We start from the raw sequence: 26,924 nt of genomic DNA, 5'->3' as shown, positions 1-26,924 counted from the left end.
AGCTTCGATACACCGTTTCTACCATATTTAGATAACATAAAATTAGCGGACCCTAATTATAATATAAGCAGACCAATCGATCTACTATTCGGAGCGGATGTCTACGCATCTATAATCTTAAGCGGAATAGTTACGGGCGAAAATCAATCACAACCAATAGCACAACAGACGCGCCTTGGCTGGATTCTCTGCGGAAACATGCCCCAATCATTTCACTGCAACGTTGTACTCAGCAACTTCGAAGACCTGAAACAATTTTGGGAGATCGAGGGTATAACGGAGGAGTCTTCAATGTCCACAGATGATCAATATTGTATTGACTTTTACAAGCAAACATCAAAAAGACTCGAAGACGGACGGTACCAGGTCAGGTTACCAATGACAGATAATTTTAAAGAGAAACTAGGAGAGTCTAAACACATAGCAATAGCACAATATCGGAACATCGAAAAGAAACTAGCTAAGGATCCTAATTTGGCAACAAGTTACAAACAATTCATGCAGGAATATTTAGACTTAGGTCATATGACACTCTGTATAGATAACGAAAGGGCTTCCCCGGAATGTTATCTCCCGCACCACGGCGTGCAGCGTGCCGACGCCGGCAAATTCCTACGCGTTGTTTACAGTGGGTCAGCAAAGACATCGTCTGGGTTCAGTCTTAATGATTTAATGTACAAAGGTCCGAATTTACAAAAAGACTTGCAATCACTAATTTTATCATGGAGACAATATAAAGTCGGCTTCATCGCCGACATAGAAAAAATGTTTCGGAAAATTTTGGTAGATAAAACCGATCAAAATCTTCAAAAAATTGTATGGAGGAATTCACTAGAGGAACCTATCAGATCCTATCACCTTACGACCGTAAGTTACGGGACCAGAGAAGCCCCGTTTCTAGCTATGATGCTTAAGCAGTTAGCAGCCGATGAACGCGAAGGTTTTCCTAAAGCAGCGAAAACTCTGGAAAATCAATTCTGACACATACAGCAGACATTCTAGAAAATCTGGACACAGAGCAGACAGAGCAAATATTCAATTTCAAATCAGAAAACACAATCAAAACCCTTGGACTAGGGTGGTCTCCAGCTAATGATGCATTTACTTTCGAGTGCAGACTGTCCAAGGAAACAACATTAAAATTAACAAAGCGGAAGTTACTATCAGAAATATCAAAGGTGTTTGATCCGTTGGGCTGGCTAGCGCCAGTCGTTACAAAGCTTAAGCTACTTTTCCAAAAAGTTTGGATGGAAGTCAAAGAATGGGAAGACGAAGTATCAGCCGAATGTGTGGATAAGAATCAGAACAAACCTGGAAATTATCAACCAATGCACAGTTCCTAGGTGGGTCGGAAGCGCATTACCAGAAGATGCGGATGGCTTGCAAATCCTAACCCCAGCTCATTTCCTGACGGGAAAGGCAGGTTCAACCATTATACAGACAAAGGAAGATGCAAGGAAAAGGTGGCATCTCACTAGCAAATTATTTACAGACATATGGAAGCAATGGTAATCAGATTATCTCACCCAGCTAATAGAAAGAACAAAATGGCGCAAAAGTTGTAAAAACATTGAAGTTGGAGAAATCGTCCTCATACATGATGCTAATTTACCGCCAGGGAAGTGGGCGATGGGTCGCGTCGTCCAGCGTCACCCGGGTTCAGATGGTCGGGTAAGGATATCAATGGCGATAGGGTTTCTTTCATTCCTGAGCATTATGCCTACTTCTAGATCGGAGTATAATATTACAGAGATGAGCGCCAGCCAATCGTTGTATTTCGACCCCATAACAAACAGTGTACCACGATATGGCCCCGTACTGGCAAGGTGAACAAGCATACAAAAAATTATCAAATCACTTGGACAAACTATGTACTAACATAGAGCATAATCAACAATGCCATATGATTTTACTACAAATGAATCACGACTACTCAGAGTTACAATGCAACAATCAACTTTTATTAACACAGCATTTTACCGAGCACTCCAGACAGCGTCGCGGTCTTATCAACGGTGTAGGTTACCTTGCGAACACATTGTTTGGTGTGCTAGATCAGCATTTTGCAGATAAATACTCTGAGGACATTGAACTAATTAGAAATAATCAACAACACTTGGTAAATCTATGGCGTAATCAAACTTCTATAGTAGAGTCAGAATTTAACTTGCTAAAAAGAACAGAAGCATCGATGGAAATGCAGTATAACATTATAAGTAGTAGGTTAAACTCTCTCGATAAGGCAACAAACGTTTTAAATAAGCAAATACAGAGCATGTCGGAAGTCGAAGATTTTATTATGTCAGCAATGTCGGCTATGAACTTACTTCAGAATCTAAAAAGCATTCAAAATACCCTCTTGGACACCATCACTGACGTTTATCAAGGCCAACTGAACACCCACCTGCTGACTCCCAAGCAACTACAGAGTGAACTGAATGTTATATCAGGACAGTTATCAAAGGATTTAAGCATACCGATCGACAACATACAAATAGACTTATACAAAATATATAAGCTTTTAAAAATAAAAACAAGAATCACTACACAATACCTTATCTTTGAAATACAATTTCCTCTAGTGAGCAGGGACATATACCAGTTGTATCAGATAATACCCATCCCACATCAATTTGGCAAATTAATGACTGAAATAGTCGCCTTATCACAATACGTGTCATTAAATCTAAACAAGGACGCATACATAATATTATCAATCGACGAGTTACAAGGATGAATATTACACGAGGGACATTACTTGTGTGAATTGAAGAGCCCAATTTATCATCTAAGCACTGACGAGAAGTTTTGTGTTTTTAATCACATCAGTAACAGTTGGAAAGTAGCTGCTACAACCTTTTTTTTTATTTTTTTAACCTGGGGAAACCCGATTACGTGCGCCCGCGCCTGGGCAAGTTATTAAGTGGCGCGGGGAGTGTGGGGGTCAAGGCCGTAAAATACGATGACCCCATACCCACTAAAACCACCAGGGCCCACTGTTCGCTATGAGACGAGGGCGGGTAACAGCTAGGCCTTTTCACCGCGCCCCGTCTAGCGACTGCCGCTTTCGCGACTCTCTCTGTTTACTTAACACACATTAAAAAATTTAAATAATTACACACCACACTAGTAATTAGCCCCTTTGTTTTTTTTTACGATTGACCTTCGCTGAGCCACCTGCTTAGAGTCTGCGTCGTTACAACTTACATTTTTGTTAATACTATTGTGATAAGTATATATAGGATAGAAGGTCTTAAAATAGTTACAATAAGTTATTAATACAATTACAATTTAGAAAAAAGTTACAAATTACAAATATTATTGATTAGCTATAATTACAATTAGTTCGTCTTACACATTAATAGCTTAGGCTAGTGATTGTAGGTTCGGTTGGGGCGGCTGAGTATCAGTCATGCTATTTGATACAATTTCTTCCTCTCAACCGCCACCAACCGCACCGTAATTATGATAGAACGGAGTGCAAAAAGCTCATGCACACAGAGCTTGATAATTTAAACTCCAAAAACTAGGAGGTATAGCCGCTGTTGTGTTGGTTGAGGGTCGGTCATGCTATTTGATACAATCCCTACCGCTCAGCCACCAGCGTCGTAACCATGGTTAAATAAAAATATAAAAATAAAAAAAAGAGTAAAGAACTAAAAGTAAACATAAAACATGAAATTTGTTGTTGTACAAAAGTAAAAAAGTTATAACATTAAAATTATGATAAACTATTTAAATGTATTTACAACTAAAATAAAGTAAAAATCTAAGATAAATTTAAAAATGAAGTTCCGCAAGTAAGGCGGATGATAGCCTAGTGTTGTATTATCTAAGTGATATTGTAGAGGGTGTATGCAGTGGATTAATGGGTAAATTAGGGGAAGGAAGGGATGTGAAGATAATCTATGTATTTAAGTGTGCAATATGTGTGGTTTAGTGTGTTGTGTTATTGTGTGTATTTGTTGAAATAACTGTTTTGTATAAAATATGTGTGTAGGCCATATGTGTATATGGAGGCTCCCCAAGAGCCAGTGTCGCGCGCTGAGATCATAATCAACTACAGTGTCTGAGCGAATGTGAAGTGATATGAGATTTAAAATGTGTATTGTGAGTTGTCTGGTGAGGTTTCCTGTAAGCAGCGAAACCTGATATGTGGTGTTGATGATTGGAGTAATTGTGGTTAGGCGTAGTTGACTTTAGCCTCAACGCGGGCGCGCATGGCTCTGACCTTGGGGCAGCTCTCCGAGTCGGCTCGGTGTTGAGTGTCTGTGTTGGTTTTGTGTACTGTGTTGTGTTCTGAGCAGTTGGTGCATTTTGGTGTTAGTTCTTTGCATTCCTTGGTGGAGTGGTTACCTGAGCACTTGGCGCATGTGGGTGACTTAGCGGGGCAGCGACTTTTGGTATGTCCGAAGTTCAGACAGTTCTGACACTGTCTGAACGGTGAAAAATTTGCACAGTGCACCCGCTGCATGTCGATGTTCACCCTGCCGAGGTCGGCAAAGGCTCTCCAGGCAGAGGGTGTAGTGTTAAGGACCGCGTTGTAGAGAGAGGTGTTGCGATTTTTGGCCGTAAATTTTATAGTGAATGTGTGAATGTCTGAATGTTCTGATCTTTGATGGTTTGTACTAGGTCGGTTTCGGAAGTGTATTTTGATATGCCTTTTAAGATGGTCATCGGGCTGATACGTTTCTCATCTTGAGCTTTAATGGTGTTTGTGTTATTTAGCTTAGTGATAGTATGTTTCTTGTGGTCCTCGTTTTCGAAGACCATTTTAAGCTTATTGTTTGAAAGTGGCGTGACCTTAAGCGGTGCATAACCGCCCTCGCGGAAGTGGACAGTTTTACAAATTTGTGTAATCTTTCCGTGGTGTTAAACCCCTCGCCGGAAACAACAATAGAGGGGCCGGTGGGTGCTTTAGGGGCCGTCGCGGCGTTGGCGTAAGTTTTGTTCTTGTTGGGGGGGATGGTTGTGTGTTCAGTGAGTGTAGGTTTGGGAGTGGATTTAAATTGTTTGGTTAACACGCTCATTGCCCTGTTGGACTCCTTGAGGAGCTTGGTGTGTTGGTCTATTTTTTCCATTAAGAGCGTGGTGTTCGTGTTAGTGCTTGTGTTTTCTTTTTGTGATTCATCCACTGCTGCAACAGGGGGTTTAGAGGGGGAGGGAGAGCCGATGTGGGCTATGACTCCGAAGAGTCCGTCGATCGCCTCAGTGATGGCTGTCTCCAGCTCAGTTTTGAGATTCCTGGAGGCAGCGACGGCATCCAAACCCTTTTTCCTGTACTCTCTCGCCATCAGGATGTGAGTAGACTCCGTAAGTTGGACTTTACGGGTGAATGCGGGGCTCAGCATCTCTGCCAGAGTCCGCCGGACGGTAGGATTAGAGGACGAGGGCGAAAGGGTGCTCGGGATCGGTGTTTTGGGAGGGGTTCGGGGTAACATTATTTCGTGATGGGTGGGGGGGTGTCGAAACTGGGTTTGGTCTAGTGGTCTAGAATCGCCTTTAAAAGCCGATTCAAATGATATGTGACTCGGGGGGGTGCGGAGGGGGGGTAAAAATTTTAGGGGAGAGGGGGTAAAAATTTTAGGGAAGAGGGGGTAAAAACTCAAACTGGGGGTTGATAGGTAGGTTTGCGAACGACTGTACGGCTATATTAGTGTTTGCCGTTAGTGAAGAGGCGGTTTGAATGAGCCCAAGCTCGGTGTGTTTCTGTATATGTGAGTGTAGTGTTAAAGATGAGGCTGGTCATCCGCCTTACCTGGTACTTCCGCACAGGATAACTCCTGCACCGCTGCACTGGTGTTGCTGGAGTTTGGGATCGTTTTGAAGCCCGCAACGAGGTCAACACGATGGTGCTGGTGAAGAGGCAGTTCTTGGTGATCACCAGGAATTTTGGCTCCTGATGGAGCTCGTGATGAGTGATGAAGAGGTGAAGAGATTGGTTCCGGTGCAGAAAAGAATTGCGGTTATGATGGTATCAAAGTTATATTTTTAGCTGAAGTGGATCCTGTAGAAACCCTGGGATGAAAGTTGAAATTGCTTGTAACTCGAGAACTGTTCGACTAAAAATGGAGATCTTGGTGCCGTCTGGTGCGCCTGACGACGCCGGTGCTGCTGTATTAACGTTGAAGACCCGAGGGCGTTATAACGCAAAATATTTGCGATAATGCGTTTTTTGAAGTTTTCAGGGGCTGTAAGTGCTCCGATTTCCATAAAAGATATGTCTGTTGATAGCTTATAGTTTTGCGCGTTGTTCTTAATAGTCAAATTATTTGTATCTGTATGGGCTGTAATTTGGCAGCTGAAAGACCTGAAAATCCAGCTTTTCGCCCCTGAAAAATCAGGTGTTGATGCAATTGTAACAATATATATATCAAACGGTGCGTCTTTGAACGCTCTATCTTTCTATGTGAAGAGTGACTTTGTTAAAAATGGGTAAATTATTCAAAATTTTCTGAAAAATTTAGAAAAAATTCAGTATCTCCGGATCTACTTGCTGAAATATTTAGGTGTCGTTAGATAGGCCAGGAAAAGCCGGTTTTGATGGTATAACTTTCTTGAACCAGGTGCGTTTTCTTCCTGAAGTTTGAACGCGAAAACCGGTTTTCCGGTCTTTTCAGGATCTGGTTGGCTTCCGATTTTCAGGTGTTATATATCAAACGATAGCTGAAGTAATTGCGCACAGTTCTATGTATATCTTGTTGAAAAATGCTGAAGCGCCGTGATTTGGCGACTGAAAAACCGCAACCGCAAAAAAAAATTTCAGTCGGATTGATGTGATATTGGTATCAAACGACGCGTCTTGAAAAGGGCTATCGTTGATGTGTAAAAAAGATATGGTCGTACATCGATATAAAAAGTTATTAAAGATTTACCACTAAAATGTCTGCCAAATCCACAAATATGTGTCCTTGTCGACCAAAATATAGTCGAAAAACGCACCACACTGCGTTCTATCTATTAGAACTTACTTAGGAATTTAAACTGTACTAATTATATTTTTAAAGTTCAATCAACACAAATTTTTAATGTTTTTTTTTTTTAGTTAAAAAAAAAATCGAAAAAAGACAAATTTAAAAAACTGAAAAGGACTACACGAAAGAGCGGAATTTTCCGCGTCTTTTGATGTATAACACACTGCACTTAGTACGCGGGAACTATTTTTAAAGATTTTCCGAAACTTTGAAAGGGCGCGGAGCGACGTGGAGGCGACCGTTTTACTTGGCGTCTGGACGCGGACTGGTTAGGTTAGGTTTTTTTTTTTTTTTTTTCTAATTTATAGTGGGCCTACCTCCCCGGCGACTCTCGCCCCGGGGCCGAGGAAGCTAAGCTATTTTAATATATATTGTAGTTCCATTTATTTAAAGTATACTGTTTACAAAATAATTGTAGGTTGGGTGGTTGAGGGTCGGTCGTGCTATTTGATACAGTCCCTTCCCTCAACCACTCTACAGATTCCGCGTCTTATTTCCTAATTAAATCTAACTTAATTCTAACTTTTAATTAAAGAGGATAACAAAAATAATGGTGAAAAATAAAAATAAAGATACAAAAAAGAGAAAAAGATATTTACATTATTTAATTTATTTTGCATCGTTGAAATCTTTAAGTTAATTATAATTATAAATTAACTTAAAGATTTCAACGATGTTAGGTTTTTTTTTTTTTTTTTTGCACCTAATAGGCCTACCTCCCGGGCCGTTGGCTAAGCTAAACCTCCTTTCTCGCATGCGTCCTCTTAATAATTGACAACACAGTAGTAAATTTTATTAGGTTTTTCACAGATCAAGATTCAATTACAACTTAAAGTATTCCTTTACAATATTTCAACTTATCTAATTTTCTTCTCATTTCTATCCTGAGACGTGGCCCGCGAGGCGGGCGGCCTTTACTTCTCCGTAAGTATCATCATAATACCCATTAGCAAGTGGGCGCCGGCCGCCTCGCGGTCCCCGCCCCGGCCTTTCTTTCATTAATTTCCTTTCTGTAATTTTTGAACTACAGTCCTCCAGCTGCGATCCATTGCAAGTCAGCGTGTCGGGCAGTCCCCCAAGATTGATCGCCCCGCTTGTAATCTGCTCCAGGTCGCACCTGGAGGAGGCAAAAATGAGGCATTCTCTAACTAGGTGTGTATAGATGGCCAGGTCAACCTCCGGGTTCGCCGTAATAGCTACGCAGCAGGTATTCACAGCGAGTCCTTCGGCACCCGGGACCTTCCTCAGTTTGGATCTCCGAGCGACGCTGATGAGCTCCGCCCTTGTTATTGGCACTTCATCAGGGCTTTTACCCCGTGAGCTGCAAGTCTTTTTCTCTTCCGCTCTCCTTATTATTTGGTTGATGTCATCATCAAACTCAAGATTTTTAGACGGGAGGAATTTCTGTGTCAGCAGCTGCACCGGTTCTTTGAAGTTCCATGCACTGCCCTTTTCTGTACGCGTGGATTCCTCCCAGTCTGCGTTTTTTGTTTTGCGGGTCGCTTTGTTGTCTCTGATATTGTTTGCGCCCTCGGCTTTTTAACAATACGCGTAGCTCAGCCTCGCCGCTTTGTCCCACCCCTGTCGGGTTGGGCAGCTCTGGCTGAAGGCTCCGTGCTCTGCGTCTCTTCCCTTGATATCTTTGCAGTTAATGCAGCTGGGAGGCTTCCCTTCCCCGAGGATCTGGCAATCGGCCCTCATGTGGGCTCCTCCACAGTGACTGCACACCTCTGTCTCTTTTTTACAGAGTCTGCGGGTATGCCCATACCCCAGGCACATCGTACATTGGACCAGAGGGGATTGGTCCTCTACCCAAACCCTCTGCAGGTCCACGTGTATTCTGCCAGCCGATGTCAGAGCTTGCCAGAGTTTAGGCGTGACCTGCAGGACCACGTGGCTCTCCAGAGGGTTTCTTGCCTTCCTTCTGTACTTTTCCACTAGGTTTAGTTCTCGTTCCTCCAGGTGCGCATTCACGTGTTTGTTCTGGTTCTTTAGGGCCCGGGCAATATCCTCGGTGGTGTTGCAGGTCAGTAAATTTATTATTTTTACGAGAGGGTTTTTGTTTGATGTATCTTTCACCTCCATCTCTCTGCCCAGTTTTTCCTTTAGTTTGCTCCTCTCTTCCTCCGTCCTGCAACCCACAACTACCTTCCCGTCTCTTGCTTTTCTTATTTTTTGCACTTGCCAACCTTCCTCCTTCGCGTTCAGCAAGTGCCGAATATTCTGCATCGTCTCCTCTGCCGTGTCGGTCGCGTTCTTCGGCGCCACCACGACAGAGTGCAGTGCAGATTTGTGACCCGGGCCCTCTGTGTTGTATTTGCCCTGACCGAGATTTTCTTTTGTCGCTTCGGCGTACGACTTCATGCTTGCTACCCAGTTGTTTTGTCTTTCCATGTCCTTCTTTTCCTTCTCCTCAAACTCTTTCCTTATCTCGGTCAGGATACATTCATCTTTCTTTTTTGCCAGATTCTCTATACCTTTCCTACATTTCTCCAACCTACTATTTTCTGCCTCCAGTCTTTCAATTTGCGTTTCTAATCTGTTATATATTTCGGTTTCTTTGTCTTTTCCTTCTGTCGTTTTTGTTGAAGTTTTTGTTGGGCCTCCCGCCAGCTCCACTTCGGCTTCCTTTATGAGTTGGTACAGCCGCTTCACAGCTGACTGTACCCCTATCTTTATTTCTGTTTTGATATTGCGGGACTCCGCCAAGTGGGCCATGGCCTTGAGGTAGCAATTTTTTGCTTCTCTTTCCCTGGCTTGAGCGGGAGCAGGAGACTTACCTGCTCCTCCCGCCCCAGCCAGAGGATCTTGTTTTGCTGCCTCAGGGGCCTGGCTGGAGGCCGCCTCCCACGTATCAATACTGCGCCTGATAGCAGGTGCCGTTTGTTTGCATTTGGGTGGAGTGCGAATGCCCAACATTTCGCCTATTAGGATTGTCACGTGAAATTAAATAATTTAACCTAAGGTCTACTCCCAATAGGGTAGTAGCCGTGTCAATTTTAATAATATTCTTTTAAACAATAATTATCTTAAACTATACTTAATCTAAGGCTACTCCCAATAGGGTAGTAGCCGTGTCAATTATAATAATATTTTTATTTACAATAATTTGTCTTATATCTATACTTAACCTAAGGCCTACTCCCAATAGGGTAGTAGACAGGTCAATAAATAATTTACTGTTACAAACTATTTTAGAGTAGGAATTTAGTAAAGAGAAATAAATAAAACAGCTGAGTTAGACAATGGTGCGAACCGCTCATATCTTGGAACAGACAGGGGCGATATATTTATTATAACAGACTACATTGACAGATACAGATTACATTGACTGATACAGATTACATTGACTGATACAGACTACATAATATTAAGTGGATGCGTTCAGTTTAACATCCTCCCTTGAACGCAAACCCATAGCGATGAGGAAGTGCTGGTGTTTGGGCTTCGGTAGGGCTTTGGTGAGGCAGTCAGCAACCATCGAATCAGTGCCCACATATTCAATCTTGACATCACCACATTCAACTTTGTTCCTCAGATAGTGGTGACGAACATCAATGTGTTTACTCCTAGCATGATAACTGTAAGTACCTGTAAGTTTAATAGCACTTTGATTATCACAGTACAAAGTAATAGGTGTAACCTTTAAAGAAGGCCACAGTTCACAGTGCAACTGTCTCAGCCACATAGCTTCTTGAGTAGCAGCTGAGAGCGCCATATACTCTTGCCTCAGTAGTAGACAAGGCAACAGTTTGCTGCCTTTTTGAATTCCAAGATATCGCTGCACCCTGGAAATTAAAAATGTATCCAGTACATGATTTTCTGTCTTCAGTACAGGAAGCCCAATCAGAGTCTGAGTATCCAGTGATTTCTTCATCAACATTACTTTTGTATACAAGCTGTAGATACTTTGTACCTTGTAAGTATCGAAATAACCTCTTAACAGCATTCCAATGCTCTTCTGTATGAGAACTATTATATCGACATAATGTATGCACTGCATAGCATATATCTGGCCTTGTTCCTTGTGAGATGTATAATAAGCAGCCAGTGGCTTCCTGGTAAGGTATACTTTCAAATTTTTCAGAACTTGAAAATTTTATATTCGGTTCCATTGGAGTTCCTACTGAGTTACATTGTTCCATACCAAAACGTCTTAATGTATTTTCTATGTACCTAGTTTGATCAATGGCTATTCCTTCTGAACTGTATGAAATACAAAGTCCAATATAACAATAAGCAATTCCAAGCTCATTCATTTTGAAATTATTCTTCATTTTTATTCTGACAGAGGAAGGTAGGCATAGCTCTGTGTTTTCTAGGCCTTAAATTAATTGTGTTTATAGGTGATTCACTCCTGGATATAGAATGCTCCGGGACATAATCATCATCACTTGCACAGACTGCACTATCAATTTCCTTTAAAGTCATGTCAGTAGTATCATCTAAATTATCTTCATTTATAACTACTTGCGATTCAGTAAGTGGTAGAAAAGCAAAATCTTTATTTACACTTTCTTCTAGGAAGATTACATCTCTGCTTCTCATTACTTTTCCTTCAGTTTTGTCAAACAATCTATAACCCTTGGACTCTAAACAATAACCTACAAATATAAGCTCTTTTGACTTACAGTCCCATTTTAACCTCTTCTCCTTTGGCACATGCATCATAGCTCTGCAACCAAACACTTTAATGTTACTGATATTAGGTTTAATGCCGGACCATAATTCCTCAGGAGTTTTATATTGTAAAGACTTTGTTGGTGAGCGATTGATAACATATGCAGCGGTGGCTACTGCCTCAGCCCAAAACTTCTTAGGTAGGCCAGAATTAATAAGCATACATTTAGCACGTTCTGTTAAAGTTCGGTTCATCCTCTCACTCATGCCGTTCTGTTCGGGGGTATAGGGTATAGTGAGTTGACGTTTGATACCAGAATCCCTACAAACCTTATCAAATGCTTCATTGACATACTCCTTTCCATTGTCAGATCTTAGTGTTTTAATTTTAGCATTTAATTGATTCTCTACTAGTAGCTTAAAACTTTAAACTTTTCGAGTACTTGTGATTTAGAGCTGATAAAGTAAACAAATACCTTTCTAGACCAATCGTCGACAAAAGTGACATAATATCTGGCACCACCGAGAGACTTTTCCTCCATTGGCCCACATACATCTGAATGCACCAACTCCAGGAGGGCGGAAGCCCTTGTGCCAGCATGTTTGAATGGTTGCCTTGTTTGCTTACCTTTTAAGCAAGTATTACATACCACATGCTCCTCTCTACTTGATTCTATATCTGCTCCATCTGTAGACTCATTAAGTTTCTGAAGATCATTATAATTTAGATGACCCATCCTTTGATGCCATAGATGTACAGATGACATCAAAGCATAAGTTTCATTATGAACCACATATAAATTGTTCTTTATATATCCAGTGAGAATTAATTTAGACTCTTTATAAACATTACATGTATTCTTACTAAATTTTACTTGACAGTTATTCTGTGTCATTTGGCGGACTGACAGAAGATTAACAGCCAAATCTGGCACATATAAAACATTTTTTACTTGTATTGTACCAATTTTTAATTCACTTTCACCATCATATGTTTCTATATTTACTTTACCACAGCCTTTTACTGTTAATATTTTGTTGTCTGCAACTTTAATGTTTGTTACTAAAGCAGGTCCGTAGTCATAAAGCCAATCTCTCTTGTTTGTCATGTGCATTGCAGCTCCTGAATCAATGTACCAGCATCCACTCTCTAGGCCTGGTGAGGCTGGAAACGCTGCAACATAGCTAGAAGAAGTATTAATAGTTTCAGACTTATTCTTTTGATTTGAGCTGTTTGAGGCACAAAATTTGGCTAAATGACCATGCCTATTGCACCTAAAGCACCTGGGACCTTTACTATTTGCTTTAGAACCTGAACATTTACTATTCTTTGCCTTGCCTTAGTAGAAATTTGAAAAAAAAACAGATGAGTTGTCCGGAGACTTTACATCCTGTAAAATCTTTGTTTTAACTAAATCAGCAGTGATGGACACACCTGAGCTTTCCATAGCCATAATCATAGGACTATATGACTCTGGTAACCCGGCTAATAATAATGTGCCGAGCCACTCATCATCTACAATGAATTTTATATTACGAAGCTTGTGTGCACATGTGATGATTTTGTTGACATAGTTCTCAACACTACCACAACTTTCCAGATCTGTTGTAATTAGTTCTCGCAGAAGACCTACCTTCCTCAACAAGCCGGAGTCATCAAAAGCCTTTCTCAGGTTATCCCATACCTCCTTAGCCGTGGTGGCATCCTGGATATGAACATAGTTCATAGGGTCAACTAGAAGGACTATTTTTGACCTTGCCTTCGTATCTTCGGTCTTCGTAAAAGCCATGCCCGATGTCTCGACACATTTCCACAAATCTTCATGCTCTAAAAAGGTTTTCACCGCGAAACTCCATGTAGGATAATTATCACGGCCCGCCAAACGATCAATTTGAGCAAAACGGGGGTCCGCCATTGTAAGCTGAAAAGTTAATGACGTCGCGACGTATCACGAAATCAATTTGCATCAACGTGATGCCTATCACTTTATAAATCCTACTTCCCTATTTCTATCCGGGCGTCTGGGCCCATAACCTGTTACAAACTATTTTAGAGTAGGAATTTAGTAAAGAGAAATAAATAAAACAGCTGAGTTAGACAATGGTGCGAACCGCTCATATCTTGGAACAGACAGGGGCGATATATTTATTATAACAGACTACATTGACAGATACAGACTACATAATATTAAGTGGATGCGTTCAGTTTAACATTTACAAACAATGAAATATTCTTAATTATTAATTTCTATGGATTTTTGTCAAATTAATTATTATAATTTCTTAAAACTTATTCTAATGGCTGTCCCAAAAGGGTGGCAGGCGTCAATTTTTATATCCTAAACTTATTCTAAGGTCTACCCCCAAAAGGGTGGTAGCCGTGTCAGAACACTTATATCTAAGAGGGGTTTCCAAAAGGAGAACCCCTGTCACTTAACCTAATATCACAGTCCTGGTACCTTCGGGAGCGGTGTATCACTTGTTTTAATAAAAGCGCGCGAAAGGACCGCCTGACCTTGCCTTGTTTGTATGTGTGTGTGTGTGTGTTTGTGAGCCGTAGCACGTGTGTACCTGTTCGGAGGATCCGCTGCAATCAGCGGAGTCGAATAAGGTGCTACACTTGAGTTCCTGAATTTGTATGTGTGTATGCCGGTGTGTGTGTGTGTTAACTCGAATGTAGAAATGGACAGCCGCAATCTTCTCCCCGAGTCACGAGGAGTTGAACCAGCCGTCACACTTGTGTGTTTATGTGTGAATTGTGTCTTAGTGTGTTTGTGTGTGATAACTATGTGTACGTGTGCTTGAGTGCGCTGTAAACGTACTCAGTCGACTTTGCTTTTTGCGGGGAGTCGAAAGAGCCGTCACACGTGTATGTTCCGTGAGGTTGCAATTTTTCAACCCCAGGGGGTGAGGTAGTAGGGCGAGGGGGGGGTCCAAGGTACAGTGCACGCGACACGTCCCTATAACCCTTTTTTACCCTAATTAGGCCGAAAATGATATTATTTTTAACCTAGCGTGCACCGTTTTATCTAAATTTGATACTACTATAATTTATTAAATATTTTATTAATTAAATTTTGAAAGTTATTTTAAAAAATTTAGTAGGGTTCAAACCGGCGGTCAAAACCCAGTATACTATGTATACTGGATCTGACCTTAAAAACGCGCTAAAATGCACCGTTCCCGAGTTATCCCGCACTTTTCCCCCGTTTTATTCCCGGGCCTCTGGAGCCGCCAATATTGATCAAATTTTTTATACGAATATACCACGTGCCACGTGGTCCGGAGAAAATTTTTTCCAGGGGCCTCAGTTTTTGAGGGAAAAATCGATGAGATTGGTTCCTTTAAATAGATCTCCGCGCGGCGCTTCTGATGATGTGCAGAACGGCTGGGGTCCTCGATCTTGTTCTCGAGCTATTCTTCTTCAAAGGTGTATAACCTTTTTCAGATGTGGTTATACATCAATAAAAAATTTTCCCCTTGAGAAAGTGGAAGACCAAAACCTCCGCCTTATGCAGATTTTTGCGGCGCTTCTGATGGTGGTTTTTGTTTCTTCAAATTTTGTTTCTGTCTGTGACCACGTGCCACGTGGTATTTTCTTCTTTTCAAGATTTCTCTAGATTTTTTAATCGCAAAAATCTGAGTGATATGTCAAAAGAAGCGGCTTGACAGCCTCTTTCTGACCGTGTAAAAATAACGGTAGGTTGTCGCTTTAAATTTCTTGCCGCACGCACTTATGTGTAGAATTTTTATTGTTTTTAATGTTTTTTACACTTTTTGGCACTGTTTTGAAATTTTTATAACACGTGTTATATATCACTAAATTCACGTCAGATGACGTATTTCACTGTTTAATTCACTTCGAAAAACCTATTTTTACGATTTTTCAAAGGCGGAGCGGCACGCTTTCTGACCGATCAGGGCGGCGGTTCGACTGCGACTCAAACGATGTTAGGTTAGGTTAGTGTATCACCCCCCCCCCCCCCTCCGCGGACGAATTTACCCGCGGCTCCTAGGCTTGTCGTGCCGGGGTGGCTTAGTACCTGGAACGACTGCAGCAATGCCGTCGTAAAGGGGAAGCAAATAAGGAGGTATAGGCTGGCCTTCACTTCGAAGGCTAGTCTCTGGAGAGGGCATCAGCGCCCAGCGGAAAGATTTCCGTGAGCCCTTAGCAAGCTGGAGAGATCATTTGATCTCAAAGGTGAAACTGAGGGACTTTTACTTATTCGACGTTCCCGACTGGTGTTCTTTTGAGTGTGCCGGAGGCGGCCAGGGAAGGGGTCTGCTTCATAGCGCTACTGCGTACTTGACTCCGGGCCTCATCTGCTCTCGACTCTTTCTTTTCTAAGAAACGTGCTAGATGCGGTGTAGCTTCATGCCACGCGAACTTACGGGGTGCAAACAATAATCTCGGGAGAACCAATATTAAATCTGTTGTTGTTGTTCTCTTCTTGGGCCAAAGTGCAGTGGAACGATGGATAGCCGGCGGAACCGGCAATTATTGGATATACCTTTTGGCGATATATTCAGCGTATGGCTGCGAACGCTCGAATACTCTTCAGCTTGTGATTGTTCTGTGTTCAATTGAAGGAGAGGCCTTATTGGGCAACAAGAGGAAGGAAACCTTGATACAAAAATCCCCTAATGTTCGGCGCTGATGAGCGTGGCGTCGGACACCTAATCCCCTCTATGAGGAATCTTGCCCATGCTCCTCCGGGATACTGCTAGTTCTTGGCTGCTCCTCCACCGATGCCTTGATGTCCTTGACTTATTTATTTGTTCGGCGATCTCCGTTAAAACGTTAAAACGTACGTTACCCGGCAAATACTAACACTATTTCACAATGAAACACGTATATGTTATTCCCGGCAACTATGGAGATCCTACCGGCTGCGCCAGTAAAGGAACGGCAACGGACTTTTCGTTAAAAAAAATAATTTATTGAAATGCACAGAGTGACAGCTCTTAATTAAAAACTAAACAATAATCAACTTAACTTCTATATGCTTACCAATTTATACATTAAAAATTACTTACTAGGTATTTGCTGTTGCTGACACACAACCTACATTTGGTTTAGTGCTAGCAAAGCGTATATCGGTAGGGTTAGTACACTTAACTCGGGCGCCCGTAATCGGGTTTCCCCAGGTTAAAAAAAAAAAAAGGTTAGGTTAGGTTAGGTTAGGTTTTTTTTTTTTTTTTTTTTGCACCTAATAGGCCTACCTTCCCCGGCTACTTTATCGCCGGGGGCGTTGTCTAAGCTACCCATCCGTCCTTTCTCACATTCATCCTCTAAATAATTTAAAACACAGCTTTAATTTTTATTAGGTTTTGTACAGATCAGAGTTTCAATTACAACTTTTTTAAAATATTCCTTTACAATATTCCAACTTATCTAATTTTCTTTCCATATCTATCCTGAGACGTGGCCCGCGAGGCGGGCAGCTTTCACTTATCCGTGAGTATCCTTATGATACCCATTAGCAAGTGGGCGCCGGCCGCCTCGCGGTCCCCGCCCCTCCCTTACTTCCATTAAATTTGGCGGTTCTCTTTATTATTTTTAAGCAAAATTCCTCCAGTTGCGATCTGTAACAGGCTAGCATGTCGGGCAGTCTTTCAAGACTGACCACCATGCCTGTCATCTGTTCCAGGTCGCATCTGGAGGAGGCAAAAATAGGGCACTCTGTAAGTAAATGCGGGATGGTTTGTTCCACCCCGCTGTCGCACTCGCATTCAGGTGTTTCTTTTAATTTGAAACGGCACAGGTACTCGGCAAAAGGCCCGTGGCCTGTGAGTATCTGTGCCATTTCAGGGCTAAATCTCGCTTCTCTCAGTTGTTTATAAGCGCTCGCAACATTTTTCAGAAAAATCTTTGTTATTCCGCCCGTAGTCCCTTCTCTATATCGTTTGTCCCATTCTTCTATCGTTTTCCGTCTTACTTCTTTCCTTATGAACGACAGCGGGTACTCTACGTGGACTGCTTTGACCTTAGAGGTCTCCGCAGCGGCCCTCGCGAGTTCGTCCGCCCTCTCGTTCCCCTCCGTGCCGACGTGCGCTTTCACCCAGTGGAGTCTTATGTTTTGGCCCTTTTTTCGGCTCTCCACCAGGTGGCTGCGGATCTCGACTACTCGGGGGTTCCGAGAGCGTCCGCCCGCGATGGCCTCGAGCGAGGACCTCGAGTCGCTGCAGATGTTCACGTCAGTACCCGCTGCCGTCGCCTCCCTACTGCACCGACGAGAGCCGCTAGCTCTGCTTGATACACGGTGCAGTAAGGGGCCATCTTTATCTTCTTCCATTTTCGTTCTCTACCTCCCTCCCATTTGGTCCATGCCGCTCCGACTCCCTTCTCTGTCTTGCTCCCGTCTGTGTATATGGCTGCTATGTTTCCGTTTTGTATTGGGCCAGGGTCAGTTGTGATGGCGAAGCTTATATCTGGTCTTTCCGCAGGATGGGGTTGTTCTATCGCAGGTACGGCACGCTCAATCCGGTCTCCTTCGCGTATAAACGGGGATGACCCCCTTCTGGCCTCAAACATCGCGGCGGCTTCTTCCACCCTGAGGTCGAGGGGCAGTATCCCCGCCAATAGCGTCGCGGAATTTAGCGATGCCGTCCTGTACGTTTTTGCGATCTTCTGTCCGAAGGCCCGTTGCACCGTCTCCAATTTTTTCTTTGTGCACATTTTCTTTACTGTCGGTGCCCAGGCTGCCGACGCGTATGTTACCGTCGGCTCAATGACGGCTTTGTACACCTGGAGTACCATGTCTCCCGTCATTCCCCATTCAAGCTTCGCCATTCTCGATACTTTTTTATATATCTCTGCCGCTTTTCTGGTGACATTATGCACGTGCTTGTTGAACGTGAGCCCTCCGTCTATTGTCAATCCCAGCAGTTTTATTTCTTTCTCTATGGCTATGTCTTGTCCGTTCATCCTTATTATTGGGGTATCGAACTTCAATCTTCGCGTCAGGACCATTGCCTTGGTTTTTTGTGGCGCGAAGTTGAGCTTGTTCTCGATACCCCACTTTCTCACGTACTCGAGGGCTACGTTTGCTCGTTGCGCGATCGAGTGCGTGTCTGTTCCACTGAACAGCAGCACCACGTCGTTTGCGAATGCCTGTGCATAAGTCCCGTCCTCTTCCAGTTTGACCAGTAGTGGGTCGAGCAGGATGTTCCAGAAGGTGGGGCCGCTAATCGAGCCCTGAATGCATCCCTTTTCAGGTCGCCTCACATGCTCTCTGTTTGCGTAGCGTACCACCACCTTCCTGCCTTTAAAATAGTCCTCCACTACTAGTCTCAATTGCTTGGGACAGTCTTTCTTTGATAGTTGGTACTTGATAGCTGGCCACCATGCGTTGTCGAAAGCCCCCTCGATATCTAGCGACACCATCAACACTATCTCTTTGTTTTCTATGTGGCTTCTCGCTTTCGTCAGGATATCGTAAAGGGCATCCTCCGTGCTCTTTCCTGGCATAAATCCATACTGCCTCCTGCTCATCTTGGGGAGTAGGCTGTGTCTAATTCTGTTGATCATTACCTTCTCTAGTATCTTCCCCATGACTGGCAATAGGCCTATTGGACGGTAGGATTTGGCGGCCGTATAGTCCTCCTTCCCTGGCTTCCTCAGTACCACTATCGTGCATTCCTTCCATAGATCAGGGAAGCATCCCACTTCGTGGCATTTATTAAAGATGGCCAGAGGAACCTCCGAATTCGCCGTGATAGCTGCGCAGCAGATATCCGCAGTGAGTCCGTCGGCACCCGGGGCCTTCCTCGGGTTGAAGCTTCGAGCAGTGCTGATGAGCTCCGCCATTGTGATTGGCACTTCATCAGCGCTGCTTCCCCGTAGGCTGCTAGTCATTTCCTCAACCGTTTTCCTTATTCTTTGGTGGATGTCATCATCCATCTCACAATTGTCAGGCGGGAAGAATTTCTGTGCCAGCAGCTGCACCGATTCTTCGGAGTTCAACGAAATGCCCTTCTCTATTAGCGTGGTGTCTTCCCTGATCCCTTCCGCCTTTCTTATTACTTTGTACATTCTGTCCCATAAGCTCTCCCCTTCTTGCTTCGTGCACAATATCTTCCACCCTTCCTTTTGAGCCCTTTCGATCTCTTCTTCGTACATCTTTTTTGCCTCCAGGTAGGCAGTTACTACGCACTCTCTTCTCCTTGGAGCTGCGTATGAGATCCTTTTCTTTTTCCTTACCATGTCCTTCTTAAGGGCCTCTATTTCCTTGTTCCACCAGGGTGGTTCGAAGCTTTTCTTTCTTTGTTTCAGTTTGGGGATATGCTTCTCGGCGGCTTTTATTATTATGTTTGTATATTTCGTTACTGCGTTGTTGACCCTGGCCTTGGTGTCCAGTACTTTTATCGTTCCTTTGTCTAATCCTTGTTGTGTCAATTCCGTTTTTATTTTCTCTTTAAATTCCTCCCAGTCTGCGTTTTTTGTTTTGTATTTGCGGGTCGTCTTCGGAAGGGTGTGCGTTTGGGGTTTTTGAAGGGCTGTAGTCATAAATATTGTGTTGTGATCCGAACTGGTAATTGATGTGTCAACCCACCATTTCGTTACCTTGCTGAGGAGGGCCGTTGTACATACTGTGATGTCGACTGTACTCGTGTATCTACGGCCCCCTCTAACGGTGTCGAAGGTGGGTGTGTTTCCACAATTTAAGATGCTCAGCCCCTCTTCATCAAGGAACCCTCGTAGTTCCTTTCCTCTTGTGTCTTCGTTAAAAATAAAAAATTTCGTTCCGGCTCCCCCACCACTCACTCCATGCGTTCACGTCCCCTCCAATCAGTACCATCTTGGTTTTTAACTTTCTCGTGAAGCCTCTTAACTGTACGAGGTATGGTTCGATGGGTTCATCGCCTTCGAAGTACACTGATATTACCCCTAGTTCCCAATTGTCCGTTGTCAGGACGGCGGCCACTATGTTTTCGGTGGTGAGTGATTTGTCTTGTGAGACCTCGATGTGTTCATCGAAAACAAGTACCGCCGCCTTCACCGGTTTCTTCCCTGTGGGAACGCACTGCACTACTCTATACACAGGGCTTTCTGCCATCTGTTTATTGGCCCCTGTGTACGGTTCCTGGAGTAGTGCTATCTTTACCTTCCTACCCCTCGCTTCCTTTATAAACTCCTGGTTCGCGATTCTCTTTCTTCCAAGGTTCGCCTGTGCCAGGAGAAAGCCGGTGTTTATGTTGGAGCCCTCGGCTTTTTTAACAGTACGCGTAACTCAGCCTCGCTGCCCTGTCCCATCCCTGCCGGGTTGGGCAGCTCTGGCTGAAGGCTCCGTGCTCTGCGTCTCTTCCTTTGATTGCTTTACAATTAACGCAGCTGGGAGGCTTTCCTTCCCCGAGGATCTGGCAATCGGCCCTCATGTGGGCTCCTCCACAGTGACTGCACACCTCTGTATCTTTTTTTTTTTTTTTTTTCAATTTCTGCGGGTATGTCCATACCCCAGACACATTGTACATTGGACCAGAGGGGATTGGTCCTCTACCTAACCCTCTGCAGGTCCACGTATATCCTGCCAGCCGATGTCAGGGCTTGCCAGAGTGGTTAGGTTAGGTTAGGTTAGGTTTGGTTAGGTTCCCCCCCTCCGCGGACGAATTTACCCGCGGCTCCTAGGCTTGTCGTGCCGGGGGGGCTTAGTACCTGGAACGACTGCAGCAATGCCGTCGTAAAGGGGAAGCAAATAAGGAGGTAAAGGCTGGCCTTCACTTCGAAGGCTAGTCTCTGGAGAGGGCATCAGCGCCCAGCGGAAAGATTTCCGTGAGCCCTTAGCAAGCTGGAGAGATCATTTGATCTCAAAGGTGAAACTGAGGGACTTTTACTTATTCGACGTTCCCGACTGGTGTTCTTTTGAGTGTGCCGGAGGCGGCCAGGGAAGGGGTCTGCTTCATAGCGCTACTGCGTACTTGACTCCGGGCCTCATCTGCTCTCGACTCTTTCTTTTCTAAGAAACGTGCTAGATGCGGTGTAGCTTCATGCCACGCGAACTTACGGGGTGCAAACAATAATCTCGGGAGAACCAATATTAAATCTGGTGTTGTTGTTGTGTTCTTGGGCCAAAGTGCAGTGGAACGATGGATAGCCGGCGGAACCGGCAATTATTGGATATACCTTTTGGCGATATAATCAGCGTATGGCGGCGAACGCTCGAATACTCTTCAGCTTGTGATTGTTCTGTGTTCAATTGAAGGAGAGGCCTTATTGGGCAACAAGAGGAAGGAAACCTTGATACAAAAATCCCCTAACGTTCGGCGATGATGAGCGTGGCGTCGGACACCTAATCCCCTCTATGAGGAATTGAGGTCGTTGACGGGCAGGTCAATGCCTAGCGCCAAAAAATAAAAAAAGACGCGTCCCCGGTTCCCTCCGGAGTGACGGCGAGGACTCGCTACAGCTCGGGCACTCGGCTGCGGTACATGGGTCTTAAAGAGGGCCACAGGGGAGCGGCCCCTGGTCAAATAAAAGCAAGCATGAGTTCGAATACACGTTTAACTACCCCAGGTGGGTTAAATCCCACCCATGGCGATGCCATGGCTCAGCCCCACCGTACTCTGGGGGGGGGCAAAACTCATGAGGAAGAGAAGGATGAGGAGAGAAGAGTGGTAGGATGTGGTGATGTGAAGGAGAATACAAGGGACGGAGGCGAGATGTCTAACCGGAGTACGCCCGTCCCACTCAAAGATTGTAGAGTTATGTTGGTGCGAACTCCACTACCCATATTGAGTCCAAATAACAGCACAGGAGACCGTGAAGTTGAGGCCATTACTGCCATAGGAAAAAATGTCGGACGACAAGTGATGGAGGCCAGCCTGGAGACGAGCTGTGAGATGCTCAGCGCTGACGTATCGTTTACCTCCATCAACTCACCACATGTACAAGGGCGACCGGCGCGATTTTTTCGTCGGAAAAGAAGGAAGGAAGAATGCAGCTCTAGCGACGCTGGAACCCCTCACTCGACGAGAAAGTCGCGGACTGCATTAAGTAAACTCCAACGAGTAGAACGGGAGAAGAGGGTTGAAGCAGAACTACTAGAGGCGACCCCCAGTCCCCCAACAAAAACTGGAAGCACAGCGCAAACCGAACGTCACGCTGATCCAAAGGTGAGGATTGAGGCCAGCCTCGCTGCAGTGGATAAAGTCGCCCGACACTCGAGTAACCTGAAGGGCACTTTTGTCTCAGCGCTAAAACAGGCGGTAACCTCGATCCGTAGAGACGCCGAAGAGCTAGCTGACCGTACAGTCAGCGAGGAAACGAGGGCGCTCCGGAGCGAAAATGAGAGACTTCGTGGACAGGTGGAAGCACTTCAAAAAGAAATGGCTGAGTTGAGAACCCTGATACAAGAGTGCTCCAGGAAACCGGGGCATAAAGAGCCATTACGGACTTCTTCACCATCTTCGCAGCTACCACAACTCTTAGCCGAGCTGGAAGGTCGTTTAATGAGACAAATGGGCGAATGTCTTAGCGCGAGACTCGCAAACCTGGAGCCTCGATTAAATGCGGAACCGAAAATTCGGCCACCATTAGCCGCGGATCCGATTCCAATTGAGGACTCTACGACAAAGAGCATAGAAGAACACTCGATAGGGGAGAAGAGAAAATCTAGGAAAGGAAAGAAGCTGCGGGCACCTGATGCTAACAATGCACCCGATGCAGTAAGTGCGCAGATCCCACCAACCCAGAGCAACCCAGAGGCAAACTGCGAGCAAGAGTGGAAAACAGTGCAAAGTAAGCGTAAACAGGCCAAGAATACCCCAACCGCTGGCATCGTAAAGCCCGCGGCTACGACTACTCAACGGCCACGAGCAAAGCTGAGAGCCCCGAGATCCACGGCCGTTGTGCTTACAATCACCGAAAAAGAACAGACCTACGCCTCTGTATTACGGGAGGCAAAGGAAAAAATTAAACTAAGTGATTTGGGCATAGATGCCGTCAAATTTAAGCGGGCGGCGACGGGAGCGGTGATACTAGAGCTACCCGGATCACGCAGTGGAGACAAGGCCGATGCCCTTGCCAGTAAACTGAAAGAAATCTATGCTAGCGGAGTGAGTGTGTCGAGGCCGGAGAAGTGTGCCGAGGTACGAGTGGCTGGCCTCGATGACTCTGTAACGTCGGACGATATCAAAAAGGCGATAGCGGAGATTGGGGGCTGCAACCGCGAACAAGTAATAGTGAGTGAGGTTCGGCCAGACAGAACTGGATTGTTTGGAGCCTGGGTTCGGTGTCCAATTCTTGCGGCCAAGAAAATCACCGAGGGACGACTACTAATAGGCTGGGTCACAGCAAGAGTAACCTTACTGGAACGCAAGGAAATTAGGTGCTACCGGTGCCTTCAAAGCGGGCACGTAGCGAGCCGGTGCACGTTTGGCGCTGATCGTAGCAATCTCTGCTACCGCTGCGCACAACCAGGCCACCGGGCCGCGACTTGCGAGGGCAAACCCGTGTGCGTCCTTTGCACGGAAGCGGGCCGAAAGGCAGACCATCGGCTAGGGAGCGCTAAATGTCCGGCCCCTAGCGCCAAAGTTGCTAGAAGAGAGACGCCGCGGCACAACATGGTTCCGACCGGGTCCGCCCCACCGGACGGGGAAGCAATGCTTACAGATATAATCGTAAATGCCTAGCACGGTACGGTTCCTCCAATGTAACCTCAACCACTGTGCCAATGCCCAGGATCTTCTGACACAAAGCATGGCACAGTGGTCCATTAATGTTGCAATGGTGTCAGAACCATATATCTCAGAGCTGAGGACCGCTTCAAATTGGATTGTGGATACGGAAGGCCTCGCAGCCGTTATACTCGACGGGGACCAGATGGCACTTGCGGGACCGCACCTAAAGGGTCGCGGGTGTGTCGCCGTCCGAGTCTCGGAGAATCTGGTAGTAATAAGCGCCTACTTTTCACCCAACAAGACACTCGCCGAGTTCGAGCGGTTTTTAGTCGAGATAGGCTCACTGGTAGATTGGGCCCGACCCCACGAGGTAATTGTCGCCGGTGACTTCAACGCAAAGTCGACTGCGTGGGGGACGCTGGATGACCGTGGACGAGGACAGGCCTTGTTACGATGGGCCGCAATGTACAATTTGACAGTATTAAATAAAGGCTCCGAGCACACGTGCGTACGCAGAGCGGGAGGCTCCATCGTTGATGTCACTTTTGCGAGTTCCTGTCTTGCTCGTCGCGTTGAAGATTGGGAGGTTATGACAAAGGTAGAAACACTGTCGGACCATAGATACATCCAATTCCGTATCCCTCCATTGTCGTCTGCTAGATCGGCTGAGCAGAGTCTCATTCCGTCTGAAATCGGCCCTAAATGGTCGCTGAGGTCGTTGGATAGAGTCGTGTTCGAAGAGGCGACAATAGTTAAGTCCTGGTGTTCCAGCCGCACTAATGCTGATATAGAAAGTGAAGTTCGGTGGCATGCAAAAGCGTTAGCAGACCTATCAGAGGCGTCAATGAGACGCGTACGAATTTTGAGGCCGAGGGATAAAGTTTACTGGTGGTCTGACGAACTAGCTGGTCTTCGATCAATCTGTGTGAGATCGCGGAGGATGTTTACGCGGTACAGGCGCCGACCGCTAGCACGTCGCAGTCAAGATGAAGAGGAACGGCTATACGTAGACTATCAAGCTGCAAAAAAGGATCTAAGGGTAGCAATAGCAAGGTCCAAAGAAAATGCTTGGAATGAGTTTCTTAACACGTTGCAACAAGATCCCTGGGGCCGCCCCTTTCGACTTGTAATGAGCAAATTGCGACCCCGGGCGCCGCCACTGACGTCCACCATGCAACCTTCGCTTCTTGACTCGGTGGTATCCACCCTGTTTCCACGTGGGAATGGGCGTACACCTACCCCAGCGCATCCGTACTCGATTCCAAGCGAAGAGTCAATACGCGTGACGCCTGAAGAATTAGAAGCAGCATTGGCAAAGGTCGCCGCTAAAAACACAGCTCCAGGCCCTGATGGCATTCATGGCAAGGTGTGGGCTCTCGCCCTTAAGGACGAAGAATTGGCGTGGAGGTTCTGCAGTTTGTTGACGCAAATCATGCAGAAGGGAGAGTTTCCCTCCGCCTGGAAGACTGGGAAATTAGTGCTGCTAAAGAAGCCCGGAAAAATCGAAACATCCCCTTCTGCTTACCGCCCAATCGTATTGTTGGATGAGGGTGGCAAAATCTTGGAGCGGATCATGGCTAAAAGAATAAATAGACATCTAGAAACCATCGGACCAGATCTGCACAGTGCTCAGTTTGGCTTCCGGCGGTCGCGGTCTACTGTGGACGCAATCGCAGAGGTGCGAGAAATCAGCGAGGAGACCACGGAGCAGGGTGGAGTTGTACTGGCGGTGTCCCTTGACATCGCCAACGCCTTCAACACCATTCCTCACGAGGCTGTTCTGCGAGGCTTAGTACATCTTGGGATACCGTTATATCTCCAGAGGCTAGTAGAATCGTACCTGTGCGATCGTAAAATTGTGTTCCCGGGTAGGGATTCTTGGAGAAGCTACCGAGTCACATGTGGTGTACCTCAAGGGTCCGTTCTGGGGCCCCTGCTTTGGAATATAGGCTACAATTGCATCATTAAGACATCTCTGTCTATAGGTGTTAGGGTCATTTGTTACGCCGACGATACCTTGGTTGTGGCATCTGCTAGTTCCTACGTCGAGGCGAGCCGTCGCGTAACTGCTGGGGTAGCTCAAGTCGTAGCGCAGATAAGACACCTCGGGCTGCGTGTCGCGCTGGAGAAGTCCGAAGCGATCTGTTTTCACGGCCCGGGGCGAGCGCCTCCAGCGGGTGCGCACATCGTCGTTGCGGGAGTGTCCATCGAGGTAGGAAAATCCCTGAAATATCTGGGCCTAGTACTAGATTCCCGGTGGACGTTTAGAGCACATTTTGCGGCACTTGCCCCGAAGCTCACCGCCACTGCAATGGCTCTTAGCCGGATTATGCCAAATCTAGGCGGGCCGAGCGAGGGGTGTCGTCGACTCTACTCCGGCGTCGTCAAGTCGCAAGCTATGTACGGGTGCCCAATATGGGCTGATAAGCTGTCCCGCAAGAACAAGCAGCTTCTGAGGCGTTATCAAAAACTAATGACGATTAAGGTTGCGCGAGCGTACCGCACGGTGTCATACGATGCCGTGTGTTTGATCGCAGGTTCCGCGCCCTGGCAGACGTCTATTGGCGCAGGGCTGATACGCGTGAAGCAGGGAGAGAAACGGACACAGAGACCATACGCTCCTGGCGCCTGGATGCCTGCCAGCGCGTGATACAAGACTGGAGAACCGACTTAGACAGAGCAGAGATGGGCGGATATACAATAAGTGCCATA

At 45.4% G+C, this 26,924-nt stretch overlaps 1 long non-coding RNA gene across 1 annotated transcript; it reads right to left on the bottom strand.

Moving 5' to 3' along the window:
• Positions 1–11,412: 11,412 nt before the first annotated feature.
• Positions 11,413–13,766, bottom strand: LOC123690470. The gene is made up of 2 exons (XR_006751095.1): positions 12,071–13,766; positions 11,413–11,649 (listed from the first exon to the last, which is right to left on the bottom strand). It is a non-coding gene; the product is annotated as an uncharacterized LOC123690470 (long non-coding RNA).
• Between the last annotated feature and the right edge of the window lie 13,158 nt (positions 13,767–26,924).

This window comes from Pieris rapae, chromosome W (genome assembly GCF_905147795.1).
Source record: "Pieris rapae chromosome W, ilPieRapa1.1, whole genome shotgun sequence".
In the NCBI taxonomy this organism is placed as follows: Eukaryota; Metazoa; Arthropoda; class Insecta; order Lepidoptera; family Pieridae; genus Pieris; species Pieris rapae.
Note: the sequence above shows the minus strand (reverse complement) of the source record. Positions and strands in the feature narration are given on the sequence as shown.